This window comes from Physella acuta, unplaced genomic scaffold (genome assembly GCF_028476545.2).
Source record: "Physella acuta isolate Inbredline_101_S28 unplaced genomic scaffold, ASM2847654v3 ptg000076l, whole genome shotgun sequence".
Taxonomy (NCBI): domain Eukaryota; kingdom Metazoa; phylum Mollusca; class Gastropoda; family Physidae; genus Physella; species Physella acuta.
Genome location: NW_026731596.1, coordinates 169,239 through 186,812, shown reverse-complemented (window position 1 = coordinate 186,812; position 17,574 = coordinate 169,239).

The window sequence follows — 17,574 nt, the reverse complement described above, 5'->3', positions numbered from 1 at the left end:
TTTTGATGTCTAGTCAGACGAAAGGGCAGAGGTCATCTGTTAAATAGAGAAACCTAGGGGCGTCACAGACAGAAGACACGAGTCCAACGTCACAGACAGGAGGGAAGCGTCACAGCCAGGAGTCAAGCTTCATACACAGGAGTCATGAGTGTATACTGTTCTATATCCTACAAATAATGCGCATACGTGTGTGGACCTTTCAGACAATACAAGATTTCACCCCGCTCAACAAACCGTCAAGAAAAAGATGAAGAAAAAATGTTTAGTTGGAAGATATCAAATCAAAACAAAGCTTAATGTAACTGTTGCTTGTTTTAAACTGGGGATCGATAATTTATTTTTATTTGTTTATTGATGATAATATCGTTCTATCTCTTGGTGATTATATCGATCTATAGTATCTCTTCTATCCGTAAAAAATCAAAAGCTGATGTGATTGAGCGTTCACGATTATAATTCCTGAAATAGAACTTGATGCTAATGTTAATTAAATATCAATATGGACGTGTAATTAAATATTCTGGGAGATAGGGGTGGCGGGGTAGGGCCAGGGATTTGGGGGTGGGGGTGAGAATCAGCTGTAAAGATGAGCGTGTTTCCTGAATTAATATTCAGATAATATATACTGTCTGAATATCTGTCTTAGAGAGGACTGCTGTATTAAATTCTATCTTATGAATAGATGCTGTCTGACTATCTCTTGGGAGTAGATCCTTTATAGATGTCTGTCTTTGAAGAAGAGCTGTATAAACATATGTCTGAGGAATTGATGCTGTCTAAACGTCTGTCTTTGAATAGATGCCTTATAAGCATATGTCTGAGGAATGGATCCTGTCTAAATATCTATACGATTTTTTTTGTCCTAGGAAGTAAACGGCCTTGACCGTGAGACCCGAGCCCCAGCCATCAGACCTGTAGAGATCTGTGACAATCGATGCTAGCGACAAATGACCAGGGTACACAGGAATCACACAGAGGACTGGAGATGTGAAATGGATCTCGTCTAGAGCTATTTCACACAAACACAGCCAAATACAGGAATCACACAGAGGACTGGAGATGTGAAATGGATCTCGTCTAGAGCTATTTCACACAAACACAGCCAAATACAGGAATAACACAGAGGACTGGAGATGTGAAATGGATCTCGTCTAGAGCTATTTCACACAAACACAGCCAAATACAGGAATCACACAGAGGACTGGAGATGTGAAATGGATCTCGTCTAGAGCTATTTCACACAAACACAGCCAAATACAGGAATCACACAGAGGACTGGAGATGTGAAATGGATCTCGTCTAGAGCTATTTCACACAAACACAGCCAAATACAGGAATCACACAGAGGACTGGAGATGTGAAATGGATCTCGTCTAGAGCTATTTCACACAAACACAGCCAAATACCAGCTCTCTATTTGCAAACCAGTTGTGATTGGATGGTCTGATCACGTGGTCAGCTAGATGACTTGGGGTAACATAGATCGATACCCGGGACGGTCAAATAATTCCCGTCATGCATTTCGGAGAACTGGTCAGATCTATTGATTATATTGGGACATTTTCTTTTCATTTGCTAACGTACAACCATATACGACTTTGTTCAGGCTTGTATGGCACTAGCCTCTCAGCAGTCTGGTAGGCTCAACTACAGCATTCATTAAGGGCACATCAAACCTATTTGCTACTGCTGATTGGTGTGTTTTACTTGGGTAAATCAAAAAGCCGAGTGGTTTTGTGTATGAAAAATATTTAGCTTTAAAACAACTGCAAGTCGTAGAAAATAAAAATTAAGGCAAGTTGAACAAAAAATGTGGTCCATTTTTTATAAGATAAAAACAATCCGCGCAGACGTAATTTTTAATTACTTGAATCTTTATTATTCCCCCCCCCCCCCTACATATTTACAGCTGACACATAAATCTCTCACACACTCAAATCCTTCAAGCTGGCTCAGCTCTCTCTCTTTACACACAACTTACTCTTTACACACACACAAAACTCTGTTTACACACACACAACTCTCTCTTTACACACACAGCTCTCTCTTTACACACACACACACAGCTCTCTCTTTACACACAACTTACTCTTTACACACACACACAAAACTCTGTTTACACACACACAACTCTCTCTTTACACACACAGCTCTCTCTTTACACACACACACAGCTCTCTCTTTACACACACACACACACACAACTCTCTCATTACACACACACACACAACTTTATCTTTACACACATTCAACTCTCTCTTTACACTCAACTCTCTCTTTACACACACATACAACTCTCTCTTTACACTCACACTCAACTCCTTCTTTACGCTCAGCTCTCTTTACACACGCACACACACACACTCAACTGTCTCTTTACACTCAACTCTCTGTTTACACACACACTCAACTCTCTGTTTACACACACACACACAACTTTATCTTTACACACATTCAACTCTCTCTTTACACTCAACTCTGTTTACACACACACACACACACAACTCTCTCTGTACTCACGTGCAGCTTACACACAAATAAACACACATATAATTCTCCTCGACATTCACACACTCCCAACTAAAATCCTCAATGAAACAATCAAAACACACAACACATAACACGCATACACATAAAACTTTCTCACAACAAACAGAACCACTTACCCACACCCATTTCACCCCCACACATCTCCCCACACTCGCCATGAAATAACATTAAAATCCTGCAGATCAAGTTGGAGCAGACGATTGGCTCCAGAGCTTAGACGAACAGGCTCAATGTTTTCTGCCAGTCGTCTGCTATCTGCTGAGACCGTTCGATTCACCTTATCAATATCATGTACGGCGCATGTCTCGAGTGCATCCAAGATGGAGGCAGACATAAATAGAGCGGGAATTTCCGTTGGGCCAAAAATATTTTATCCTTCGCACATTATAATCAAGTTTGGGGTGCAGTTTTCGCGGTTTTTTATTACAAAAAAAATATATGTTCTGAAAATCAAACGGGGGTTTTTCATTGCAGTGTCTGGTTATGCCTCAATATTTGACGAATCTAAAAAAAAACTTGACGATTTCTTTCCGTTATTGCTTAAAGAGATAGTATTAATTCATTTTAGGGACCTATTTTATATTTAACTAATAAGAACATTATTAATTCTTGCCTTGTCATCCCAAATTTACTAATCTGAAAAGTGAAAGAAATGGGTCAAATTAAGTTACGATGTTTGACTACACAGACACACACACACAAAAGCACACACACACGCAAACACACACACACACATATATACAACACACATAAACCAAAATACCGAGACTGCTTTAGTAAAACGTGTAAAAATGAAAGGATTTTAGTTTGCCAGTAGCTGGAACAAATGTAGCAGATTAACGTCTTGACTAGACCCCCCTTCCCCCTTTACTTAAATTTTATTCAAACAAAAGCCCTGGCTTTAATCACCAAAATACTAACACACTGACACACGGACACACTGGCACACTGACACACTGACACACTGGTACACTGACACACTGACACACTGGAACACTGTGACACTGACACACTTGCACACTGACACACTGTCACAATGACACACTGACACACTCGCACACTGACACACTGACACACTGACACACTGACACACTGACACACTGGCACACTGACACACTGACACACTGGCACACTAACACACTGGCACACTGACACACTGACACACTCGCACACTGACACACTGACACGCTGACACGCTTACACACTGACACGCTAACACATTGCCACACTGACACACTGACACACTGACACACTAACACACTGACACACTGACACACTGGCACACTGACACACTGACACACTGACACACTGACACACTGGCACACTGACACACTGACACATTGACACACTGACACACTAACACACTGACACACTGACACACTGACACACTGACACACTAACACACTGACACACTGACACACTGGCACACTGACACACTGACACACTGACACACTCGCACACTGACACACTGACACACTGGCACACTGACACACTGGCACACTGACACACTGGCACACTGGCACACTGACACACTGACACGCTGACACACTGACACACTGGCACACTGACACACAGTCACACTGGCACACTGACACACTGGCACACTGTGACACTGACACACTGACACACTGGCACACGGACACGCTGACACACTGACACACTGACACGCTGACACGCTTACACACTGACACGCTGACACATTGGCACACTGACACACTGACACACTGACACACTGGCACACTGACACACTGACACACTGACACATTGACACACTGTCATCTCCATTTTTTTTATGAGTCCACTGTCTAGCATTAATGTTAGTCCTCAGCTGTGGTCCTATCTAAGTTTGTCCTCAGCCAAGGTCCTATCTAAGTTTGTCCTCAGCCAAGGTCCTAACATTAATGTTAGTCCTCAGCTGTGGTCCTATCTATGTTTGTCCTCAGCCAAGGTCCTATCTAAGTTTGTCCTCAGCCAAGGTCCTATCTAAGTTTGTCCTCAGCCAAGGTCCTATCTAAGTTTGTCCTCAGCCAAGGTCCTATCTAAGTTTGTCCTCAGCCAAGGTCCTATCTAAGTTTGTCCTCAGCCAAGGTCCTATCTAAGTTTGTCCTCAGCCAAGGTCCTATCTAAGTTTGTCCTCAGCTGTGGTCGTAACATTAAAGTTTGTCCTCAGCCAAGGTCCTAACATTAAAGTTTGTCCTCAGCCAAGGTCCTAACATTAAAGTTTGTCCTCAGCCAAGGTCCTAACATTAAAGTTTGTCCTCAGCCAAGGTCCCAACATTAAAGTTTGTCCTCAGCCAAGGTCCTAACATTAAAGTTTGTCCTCAGCCAAGGTCCTAACATTAAAGTTTGTCCTCAGCTTTGGTCCTATCTATCAAAAGCTACAGCGGATTATCCCCCTTCATTTCCTCGCGGTTCGGATCAAATCAAAGCCATTTCCCCTTAGCAGACGACAAAGCAGAAGATGTAGTTGTTGGTTTTCCATTTTATCATGGCCGGCTTTAACTGCCGCCAAAAGCCTGCAATATTTTGACGTGTAATCCTGGACAAGGACAGGGGCGGTAACTGTGTGTGTGTAAACTTGCTAGTGCTGTTACTGTGGTAGTCAGCCAAAGTTTCCTGTAAACTTGCTAGTGCTGTTACTGTGGTAGTCAGCCAAAGTTTCCTGTAAACTTGCTAGTGCTGTTACTGAGGTAGTCAGCCAAAATTTCCTGTCTAGAAGTAGGAACGGTGATCCAATGGTCTAGTTGGGGTAGATCCAGTGGTGGGTCTAAATGGTGAAGTTGATTTGATGGTCATTCTTAATATTGAAGTTGATTCAATGATCAATTAGGATATTGAAGTTCGTCCAATGTTCAGTATAGATATTGAAGTTTATTATATTGTTATTTTTTATCCAATGGTTAGCCTAATGTTAAATTTGATCTTATGATCAGCTTAATGTTAAATTTTAACCAATCGTCAGTCTAATGTGGAAGTTGATCCACTGGTCAGTCTAGTATTAAAGTTGATCCACTGGTCAGTCTAATGTTATTTTTGATCCACTGGTCAGTCTAGTATTATATTTGATCCACTGGTCAGTCTAATGTTAAAGTTGATCCACTGGTCAGCCTAATGTCCTGCACTAAGCCAGGCCACCGTGGCCGGGCTAGAGGACAGTGAGTGCAGGGCTATGAGAGCTTAGACCTGACCCCGGGTGCATGGTATGACAGCCGGCTAGTCTAATACTTGGGAGCAGCTTGGCACTAATACTATTGATGTGTCTATTCAATATTGATCAGAGTTTTACCATGTCTTAGAAACTTCTCCGCTGAAATGAGGTCAAAGGGAAGGAGTTCACGCACTTGGTTTTGTTTTTCCCTGACTAAAGTATAGGTACGCATTATTTTCTGTGGCCGATATTAAAGACTAAGGAAACATGATTGATAGCGTTTATTACTTGCGATATTTAATGTGTGGTGGTTCTCTTGCTAACTCTATCTACAGACTATTTTCTGTCATGTTAGTACTGAACCATCGGTCTTCTCTCACGCTAATCCAGCACCCTAATTGGTCTGGTATTGTTTATATGGCTGTAGTCTGTGTGTCTATATGTATGTCAGATGTATATTTCTATGACTGTAGTCTCTATGTTTATATGACTGTAGTCTGTGCGTCTATATGTATGTCAGATGTATATTTCTATGACTGTAGTCTCTATGTTTATATGACTGTAGTCTGTGTGTCTATATGTATGCCTGATGTATATTTCTATGACTGTAGTGTCTATGTTTATATGACTGTAGTCTGTGCGTCTATATGTATGTCAGATGTATATTTCTATGACTGCAGTCTCTATGTTTATATGACTGCTGCAGGTCTGTATGCTTATATGACTGTAGTCTCTTTGTTATTAACACGTTTTTAACACGTTTTTATTAACTCAGCTTCGCGTGGATGTGTTTGTTGTTAAAATTGACATCGAAAATTAGCCCACTTCTGATTGCTCTATAGATCTGAAATTTGGCATACAGGTTACTTTCGCCTAACAATTTCAGATGCAATCATAAAAACTAGCAATTAGAGACCGTAATTAGCTTAATTTAATTACGCCCCAAGGACCATAAAATTGAGGACATGATTTCTAAAGATACCGACAAGACTGGAGGCTTATTGACACAGTTACTTCGGCCCCAATCGATGTGAGCGCGCTGGCCGTGATCGTATAGTGGTTAGTACTTCGCGTTGTGGCCGCGACAACCCAGGTTCGAATCCTGGTCGCTCAAGATTTTTTTAGTCCGTGTATTTATAAACACTTAGTCAATTCATACTTAATCAAGTCATTAGATAAAGTAGAAAATAAACTATATAAAAAACTTTTTTTAAAAACCACGTTTTTCATGTGTAGCAGCGGACTAAAAAGGAGAAAATAAAATACTTAAAAAAAACTTTTTAAAAAACCACGTTTTTCTTGTGGACTAAAAAGTAGAAAATAACTATTTACATACATTTGATGACAAAAAACGTGGGTCGGGCAGATGGGTCGGGAAATTTGATGGTGAACGTACCCACGTTTTTTGTCATCAAATGTATGTAAATAGTTATTTTCTACTTTTTTTTTAATGACTGCAGAGGCGTAGCGAGGGCGGGGTGGGGGGTGCGGACCGCATCGGGTGACACCATTTAAGGGGGGCGGGTGTGACACCATGGCAAAAAATTGCAAAATATACAGAAAAAAATGCATTTTGCCAGTTCCATTAATGATTAATTGAAGGTTAATAATCTTTTAATTGCAAATCGACAATTATTACAAGAGGGTGACAGCATGACGTAAACGTGATAATTAAACTATAAACAAAACAATGCTACATCCCACTGTATTATTTACAGATTATAGATAAAAATCCTTTTACATATATATATATATATATATATATATATATATATATATATATATATTTGTTTCTTGGGGGTGGGGGGGGGGGGTGACATCACGAAGTGCCGCACCAGGTGAAACCCGGCCTATCGACACCACTGTATGACTGTACTTTCTATGTTTATATGACTGTAGTCTCTATGTTTATATGACTGTGGTCTGTACGTTAATATGTTTCTAGTCTGTTTGTTTATATGACTGCAGTCTGTTTGTTTATATGACTGCAGTCTGTTTGTTTATATGACTGCAGTCTCTATGTTTAATGACTGCTGGTCTGTAGGTTTATATGACTGTAGTCCGTATGTTAACATGACTGTGTGTTCCCAGTTCTATAGGTCAGACCTACAGTCTAAAACACGAGTCTAGAACACAAATCTACACTGAGGATTCAAATGGATGAACTGTGTCATTAAACACACACAAAACTCAAAAACACATGTTTATTTTCCACATATTTCTATCACTCACATAACATTTATACGCGAATAAAGACAAAAACGGTGTCTGTTACAAAAATAATAATTGTTCCTGCGACGCCATCTTCTGTTTCCTGTTGTTGTTTTTGACGAGTTTCTCTGCAATTGTTGACGGTGGCTCCCACAATTTGAGCAACTTGTGGGGAATCCCCGGCTGTTTCAGGGGCGAGAACCGCCTGAGTTAAGGCTGTTACACACAAATTAGCTCCCTGCTTCAATTGTAAACAACGGTCATTATTCCCGCAACAGCTAATATCCTGTAGAATGTTCTAGAATGACGGCCATTGTCGCCGGCTGACGTGAATTATTTATACTCTGGTTAAAACCTCTGGCACCATGGGTAATTTTTTCCGGCTTTGGTGGCAACTTTCCGTCCGGCGGATTTTTTTTTTCATTTTTTTTCTTTTCTGGTGGGGGGAGGAGGGGGGAGCTGAAGTAGTTTTAAGCTCTGGATTTAGCGTCAGTTATGGTGGTTACATCAGCTATCCACAGTCGACAATTTGGTGGTTATATCATTTGTCCGTGGCTGTTTTCTGGTTATATCATATATCAGTTGTCTGTGGTCAACAGTTTTCTGGTTATATCATATATCAGTTGTCTGTGGTCAACAGTTTTCTGGTTATATCATATATCAGTTGTCTGTGGCCAACAGTTTTCTGGTTATATCATATATCATTTGTCCGTGGTCAACAGTTTTCTGGTTATATCATATATCAGTTGTCCGTGGTCAGCTTGGTGGTTATATCAGTTGTCTGTGGTCAACAATTTTCTGATTATATCATATATCAGTTGTTTGTGGTCCAGAATTTTCTGGTTATATCAGTTGTCATTGGTCAACAGACTTTGTATCATTTAAATATCTTAATAGATCGATGTTTACATAAACCCTTTGAGCTCTCCAATGTAGCAGAAGGCTTCACTGTACAGAGTGTGTTAAACTTTAGACGATGCTAGCTATTGAGATTTAACAGGCTGTATTTCTCGCTGAAAAGTAATGTTCGGCCAGATGTTTCCTATTAACTAATGTTGCATTAGATTACAACCTAATTTTATATTAGATGTCTTCTATAACCTAATGTTACATTAGATGTCCTCTATAACCTAATGTTACAATAGATTCCTCTGTAATCTAATGTTACAATAGATTTTTCTAACAACTAATGTTACAATAGATTTTTCTAACAACAAATGTTACAATAGATTCCTCTAACAACTAATGTTACAATAGATTCCTCTAACAACAAATGTTACAATAGATTCCTCTAACAACTAATGTTACAATAGATTCCTCTAACAACTAATGTTACAATAGATTCCTCTAACAACTAATGTTACAATAGATTCCTCTAACAACTAATGTTACAAGTTACTGCCCCCAATAAACCGAACCAGACGCGGCGAGTGCTTACGGTTAGGATTAGCGACCGAAGCGGCGACTAGCGGGGGAGATTGAAGGGGAGTTAAGGCGTGAGGGGACGATGAAGTGTACGGAAAGCCTCCCGTCAGCGTCCACACGGCATCTCGCTGTGACAAAGTGAAGATTCAACGGGCGGCCAGACTTATCAGTATTCATGGAACCACCAGGCTCACCCTAGCGGGAGACGCCAGGCCTCCACTCAAGCAGGCTTTAATTACTGGACTGGGGCGGGGTGCGGGAGCTGATGCAGAAACAAATGAAAGTGATCGCTGGGCGGGAAGCTGTTCCCGTTACCCGGATGTTGACGTGTCCATATAAGGTGGGCACGTGCGTGAAATTTTTTTGTGGGGGGATTATGGCGTTAATAATTCAACCTTGGAATCATGGGTTTGTTTATTACGATAATGATAAGTGCAGCCGTAGGGGACCCATCCGCACAGCGGGATGGGCGCCCCATGCTCATCCCTGTCTGGTGCAGACGATAGCCAGATTTAACATCGTGTTAGAGAGTTTCGCTGAATATTTAAACATCTTGTAGCGAAAATAATCGAATTTATTTCTTTATAAATTGTAAATGCGCTTTTTTATAAGCCAGCATAAAACGCGAACATGTTCGAGGACAAAAATATAGAAACTGTTGGCATTTTATTGTTGGGGTGGTTGTTAAGTTGTTTTAGTTCGTTTGTTGTTGCTATTTATTTATTTATTTATTGTTAGTGTGTTATTATTTTCTGCGGGGAGGGCGGCTGATTATAAAATATCAATGATCAGAAGTACTTAGCATGCTGTGCTTTCTACTTTTAACAACTTAGCTGAAACCAGAGTTTCGAGCCTAATGACAATCTGGCCTCACTGTCCAGTAACCATAGCAACAGGTTAGTTTACGTCTTTAGCATTACAAACCATTGTGAATAGACAACATTTGTAGCTACAAGCCAGGTTGAAAGCGAGTCTATTGGTCCCTCGTGGTTACCAAAACGGTTAATGTGGTGGCTTATTTCTTCAGGGATTACCCGCGACATTCTAACTAAATGTGCTCAGCCTAAATTATACTTCTTACACGGACTGGCTGCCTTAATTATACTTCTTACACGGACTGGCTGCCTTAATTATACTTCCTCGAATAACACAATTTATAAACATATATGTAGGCATTCGTGTTTATTTCATCAAATGTACAATCGAATGTACTACCACAAATGTGTTTAAATTGCTAATCGTGCAAGTAGGACATAAGGTTGACATCATGTTTTCGATCAGAGATTTGGAAATTGCATTGTTCTGAAAACTTTTGTCCAGATTTTTGTCTGATCAGATATAACTCGTACTGCAACTAATTCTAGAACATTCAATGCGACCCCTCCAGCCACACCTCTCTGACGACAGTGTCACGTGCACTGATCGACCTGGCAGTGCATGCAGCCAACCAATGACGTTTTAAACAGATAAACGTGTGGTCAGCGACATGTGGGGTGGAGGGGCAACCTTCACGTCACTCTCCCAAAGAGAAATGTCCAAAATTGCATGTGTGTAGCCTATATTTGCTGCCAACAATTTCTGCCCATTACCTGAAGGTCGCTTCTGCCCTAGACAAATGTTAACATATTCCGGCACGACTTGCGAGATCTTCAAACTCTCTAGCACTTTTTGTTCAGAGTGATAAATTGTTTTGTGTTGTCGGCCTACATTGTGTGTTTTTTCTTATTTCTTCTGAGTCCTAATTTCAATTTATTTTACATCATAGCGAAGCAATAACATACAGCTAGATGGAAAAAAAATTGACACCCCCCCCCCCCACTATGAGACGATCCTGGCTACGCCACTGCTCTTTACCACCTCTCTAGCACTTCTCTACCACCTCTCTAGCAATCTCTCTACCACCTCTCTAGCACTCTCTCTACCACCTCTCTAGCACTCTTTGCACTCTAGTATGGTGTTGCTGTATTACTGTACTGCATACCTGTCAGTTCAACTGTTTACATCAATGTATTACAATTTGCGCATTTAAATGTAACATTTCATTTCCTCGCCAGAAACTTGTTGTTTCACACTACAAATTTCATTTTAACTTCTCTAACCAATAAAATTTATACGGAATTTTCTCACCAAAAATGTAATGTTAAATTGTCTCACCAAAAATGTTAATGCTAAATTGTCTCACCATAAAATTGTATGTTAAATTTGTGTCACCAAAATTTCTGTGTTTAATTGTCTCACCAAAAATGTAATGTAAAATTTTCTCACCAAAAATGTAATGTAAAATTGTTTCACCAAAAATGTAATGTAAAATTGTCTCACCACAAAATTTAATGTAAAATTGTCTCACCAAAAATGTAATGTAGAATTGTCTCACCACAAAATGTAATGTACAATTGTCTCACCACAAAATGTAATGTAAAATTGTCTCACCAAAAATGTAATGTAAAATCGTCTCACCACAAAATGTAATGTAAAATTGTTTCACCACAAAATGTAATGTAAAATTGTTTCACCACAAAATGAAAAAATTGTTTCACCACAAAATGTAATGTAAAATTGTTTCACCAAAAATGTAATGTAAAATTGTTTCACCACAAAATGTAATGTAAAATTGTTTCACCACAAAATGTAATGTAAAATTGTTTCACCAAAAATGTAATGTAAAATTGTTTCACCACAAAATTTAATGTAAAATTGTTTCACCACAAAATGTAAAATTGTTTCACCACAAAATGTAATGTAAAATTGTTTCACCAAAAATGTAATGTAAAATTGTTTCACCACAAAATGTAATGTAAAATTGTTTCACCACAAAATGTAATGTAAAATTGTTTCACCAAAAATGTAATGTAAAATTGTTTCACCACAAAATTTAATGTAAAATTGTTTCACCACAAAATGTAAAATTGTTTCACCACAAAATGTAATGTAAAATTGTTTCACCAAAAATGTAATGTAAAATTGTTTCACCACAAAATGTAATGTAAAATTGTTTCACCACAAAATGTAATGTAAAATTGTTTCACCACAAAATGTAATGTAAAATTGTTTCACCACAAAATGTAATGTTAAAATTGTTTCACCACAAAATGTAATGTAAAATTGTTTCACCACAAAATGTAATGTAAAATCGTCTCACCACAAAATGTAATGTAAAATTGTTTCACCACAAAATGTAATGTAAAATTGTTTCACCACAAAATGAAAAAATTGTTTCACCACAAAATGTAATGTAAAATTGTTTCACCAAAAATGTAATGTAAAATTGTTTCACCACAAAATGTAATGTAAAATTGTTTCACCACAAAATGTAATGTAAAATTGTTTCACCAAAAATGTAATGTAAAATTGTTTCACCACAAAATTTAATGTAAAATTGTTTCACCACAAAATGTAAAATTGTTTCACCACAAAATGTAATGTAAAATTGTTTCACCAAAAATGTAATGTAAAATTGTTTCACCACAAAATGTAATGTAAAATTGTTTCACCACAAAATGTAATGTAAAATTGTTTCACCAAAAATGTAATGTAAAATTGTTTCACCACAAAATTTAATGTAAAATTGTTTCACCACAAAATGTAAAATTGTTTCACCACAAAATGTAATGTAAAATTGTTTCACCAAAAATGTAATGTAAAATTGTTTCACCACAAAATGTAATGTAAAATTGTTTCACCACAAAATGTAATGTAAAATTGTTTCACCACAAAATGTAATGTAAAATTGTTTCACCACAAAATGTAATGTTAAAATTGTTTCACCACAAAATGTAATGTAAAATTGTTTCACCACAAAATGTAATGTAAAATTGTTTCACCACAAAATGTGATGTAAAATTGTTTCACCACAAAATGTGATGTAAAATTGTTTCACCACAAAATGTAATGTAAAATTGTCTCACCAAAAATGTAATGTAAAATTGTTTCACCAAAAATTTAATTGGAAATTACAAGAGGTCCGTTTAGAATGGATGACGTCACTAGTCTGCTTTTCGCCGCCTTCGTCTGTTCCTATTTTCTTGTCTTTGATTAGCGACTCAGCGTTGTGGCTTTGATGAAATTCGGCTATGGCTTCCGTTATTTTCCTGTCTGCTCCCCGCCCGACTGGCGAATGGAATATTGCGGGAAGACCAGGAACGGCAGGAATTATTTGTCTAAACCCCTACCTTCAAATGTACAAATGGAAGTCAATTCAAATCAGAAGGTTCTACCACTGGCCAGGCAGAATCTATTTGCTTGGGCTTTCAGTTCATTTGTCATGTCAGTTCTTTTCATTCGATTTTAGAGGAGTTTCAACTGGTTTGCCCTGAGACAACGGGAAGCCATAGAACGGTATTCAAATGATGAAATTGAGCGGAGACCGGGTCACTGTACTATAGTCAAACACTCTAGTGGAGATTTGTTTCTAGTACACGAAAACACCAGCAGTTCGAAGGTTTGGGATCCTTCTTTAGATATGTGCTAGCTGTAGGTAACTACAATATATTGTAAACAACTCCACTCTATTGTAAGCAGGACATGTATGTTATAAGCAGGACCTCTAGTCTATTGGCCTACTGTTAGCACCTTCTGTCAATAACTCCACTCTAATGTAAGCAGGACATGTATGTTATAAGCAGGACCTCTAGTTTATAGGCCTACTGTTAGCACCTCTTGTCAATAACTCAACTCTAATGTAAGCAGGACATGTATATTATAAGCAGGATCTCTAGTCTATTGGCCTACTGTTAATTTTAAGAACATACCCACAATTCCATTAATGACTTCGACAGTATAAATATAGTTGCTACAACTGTTTGTATTGATGGAGGTCAAAGAAAGATGACTACTACAAAAATATAATGCGCATTTTAACTGGAATTTCCATAAAGTGCAGTAAAATTAAACGGCCGGAAAAAATCGATAAAATAATTGTAATAACTAAAAAGTTGAAGTGAAACTTTATAAGGCTGTGTCTGGGCTATTGTTTTGGTCAAGCGTGAAAACAAAACAGGCAAATGGTGTTTGTCAAAATCAGAGGTAAACATCCCCAAATATGAAAGTGTAGTGATTTGAAATGTATTACATAGTGATGTAATGTTACTGTGCGAAGCTTTAAAACAATAAGTAAATATTTCTATTTTCTGTCATACAGTTTAGCGGTTTAAAATATTTTTTTAAAATATATTCCAGTTTAGGCCTACTGGTGGTTGAAAATATTTTCGAGAAAAATATCCCCTTACCTAGATATAAAAATGTTTTCAATCACTGAATATTAACTCAAAAAAAAATTGTAACCGCCTGAAAATAATTTCCGACTAATCCTAATAGAATAATTTCCATTTTTACTAACCAAAGAAGATTCTGGCAACTGTCACATTATTCAAGGTGTAAATTTGTCAAATACTACAAAGTCTGGTGCTTTCAGCGGAGTTTTCAACAGAATATCCTCCTTGCTTTGGAAACATACCGGAAATTTGTTTTTATCGTAAAATAAGTAACACGCCATTTATATCTGCTAGCACACAGGCTAGAAGTCCGATGTTTAGTCGTGCAGGCTTCATGCCGTATCACGTACACATACAAAGCTGGCGTTGTGTGATAACGGCGATATGACAGCACAAGTCTGAATTCTTGTGGTGTAGGCTACATAACAGTACCTGGGTACCTACATACACAAGTCTGGTGCTTTGTGTCGACACATATAAGGCCCACATAGAAAAATATGCGGATAATCTCAGTGACTCAGAAATCTTTGTACCGATCATGAAATAAAAAAATCGACCAATCAACTGTTGCCATTTACAACCCGTGTGTCACACTTAAGAGGCTAAGTCACTTGTTGTCCAATCTTCCTTTGATGAAGTGACGGCCAAACTCTGCTAGCACGCGGCCAGTACTGGTCCTGGCCGGCCAATATACAAGCGACATCAAAGCCGGAGAATATCGGAGTTATTACCCTTGGATTATTACAACAGACAGGGATTAAAATAAGGCTAAATATAAATCTTTGTTAAGACTGGGCCGTCACAGCGTTGGCTGACAGGAAATACGCGTCCACTTTAAACTGTCTCCATCGACCGCCATTGATTGGGTGGAGCTTTACCCATTCCAATTACAAGCCCTGGCATTTGTAGCGAAAACACGGCAACTGGTTCTACTGTCTGTCTCCTAAAGGCTTTCTGTGAGGGCCAAAGTTCCCGACATACTTTTTTATGCCACCGATTGGGTGTAAAGAATTGATTATGGTAAGGCTAGAATTGAATTCAGAAATGGTTACTTCGGCCATACAAAGAAATTGATATTAGAGGAAAAACTTGATCATAATTTCATTGAATAAAATATTGATTTTATTTAAGAATGTAAGCACTTATGGTTGTAATATAAATGCTGAGAGTGTATACAAGCATGCGGACACTGTTGTTAAAGTATGTTTTCTATATAAATTCCATTTCGTTCGGGGGGGGGGGGGGGGGGGGGCAGACCCCTACTGAAATAAGCGCTTCAATAACACGGCAGCAACAGGAACTCCAGTAACGTGAAGGTTTCATTGACGTCATCAAAAGACAGGGATAACAACTGGCTGCTTACTGGGATCTGAGGCAGTTCACAATAATGACAGATACTTCACCATGACAGTTGATACATGACAGATACTTCACCATGACAGTTAATACATGACAGATGCTCCACCATGAAAAAATCACCACCATGACAGATTCTCCACCATGACAACAGATGCTCAACCATGACAGTTAATACATGACAGATGCTCCACCATGACAGTTAATACATGACAGATGCTCCACCGTGAAAAAATCACCACCATGACAGATTCTCCACCATGACAGTTGATACATGAAAGTTTCTCCATCATACAATGCGGACACTGGTAAAAGTAAGTTTTCTATATATATTCCATTTCGTTTTGGGGGAGGAATGGAGCCTTCCCCCCTTCCCTGAAAGAGTTGCCTGGAAGAAACTGTACCTATGGAGAGCCAATGGATAATTAGATAAAATAAAAAATGAGAAAAGGATAACACAATATTTGTAAAATTTATTTATTCAAGTCTATGAGTATTTGGTTCAATAACCAAGTTTGTTATAAAACTAATGTCGCTTGCAGTAAGTACTTTTTATTAATACTAATAGTGTTGATTTTTTCTATCAACAAAGCATTTTTTTCTCTTTGTACTTAAAATCTCAAGTTCTCTAACATAACTGGTTATTCAGGGTTAGTAAAGAATTAATCATTATTATTGTATAGCCTCAGAGTGAAATAAGCTCCTACCACAAATTCTTCCAACAAGTTTCTCGCAAAAGCAGGTTTGATGTCTTTTTTTAAAAAGTGGAAGCTTACCTACTTTGTGTTATATTTTGGTCCTATATTTTTCAAATATTTACTATTTTGAATTGATTGTAAGGATTCAACAAAAAAAAAAAAATACTACACTTAATTAAACCTCTTTGCTCCAAAACCCCCTAATGTGCAAGGCTGGTGAGTAGGAACGGTTAATAATAATTATAAAGCTTACCACAATAATTCACAAGGTAGTTTTTGTTTCATGAAATCAATACAAACTAAAATGAATTTACATTAATATTTACAACATCAATAAAGTTTTGTGGAAAATCTTCATGGGTGGACTAGTAAATTTGAGCACTGATATACCAGTACCCAAAAGCATAAATATTTTAACTAATTCAACTATAAAATAAAAATGTCTACTGAAGAAATTAATTAAAACATTTAAATTTAATAACAAAATCAGACCCTGTAAATGACAGAACATGAAATCAAACCAATTTTTTGAATTTCAAAGCTTTAAAGAGAAAACACTGATGGAAATCATTCTGGAAACAGCCCATTACTGCATTGATCACCATGCAGGCTATCTGTAAACAATGTTTAGAGCTGAAAAATTATGTCCAGATTTCTTAAATCTTTGGTTTCTCAGAAAAGCTTTAAAACCCAAAGTGTTCTCAATGAGAATCAACTGATTAGAAAACTGTAAAGGGAAGTAAAAAATGTAGGGCTAAAACAGACATTTTACAGCATTCAATGAAAAGACATTACATTTTTTACTCACACTTTTCTTAAATGTTTAATGCATGATTTTCAAATAAATACAGTCAGCATACTTCAATGATAAATTCACACTTGCATTGCAGTTGCAGAGATCTTGCACACCAGCCATACGAAACTCAGATAAACATTTATTTGCTGTTAACTTGATGAACACAGTTTTTGTTGGAAG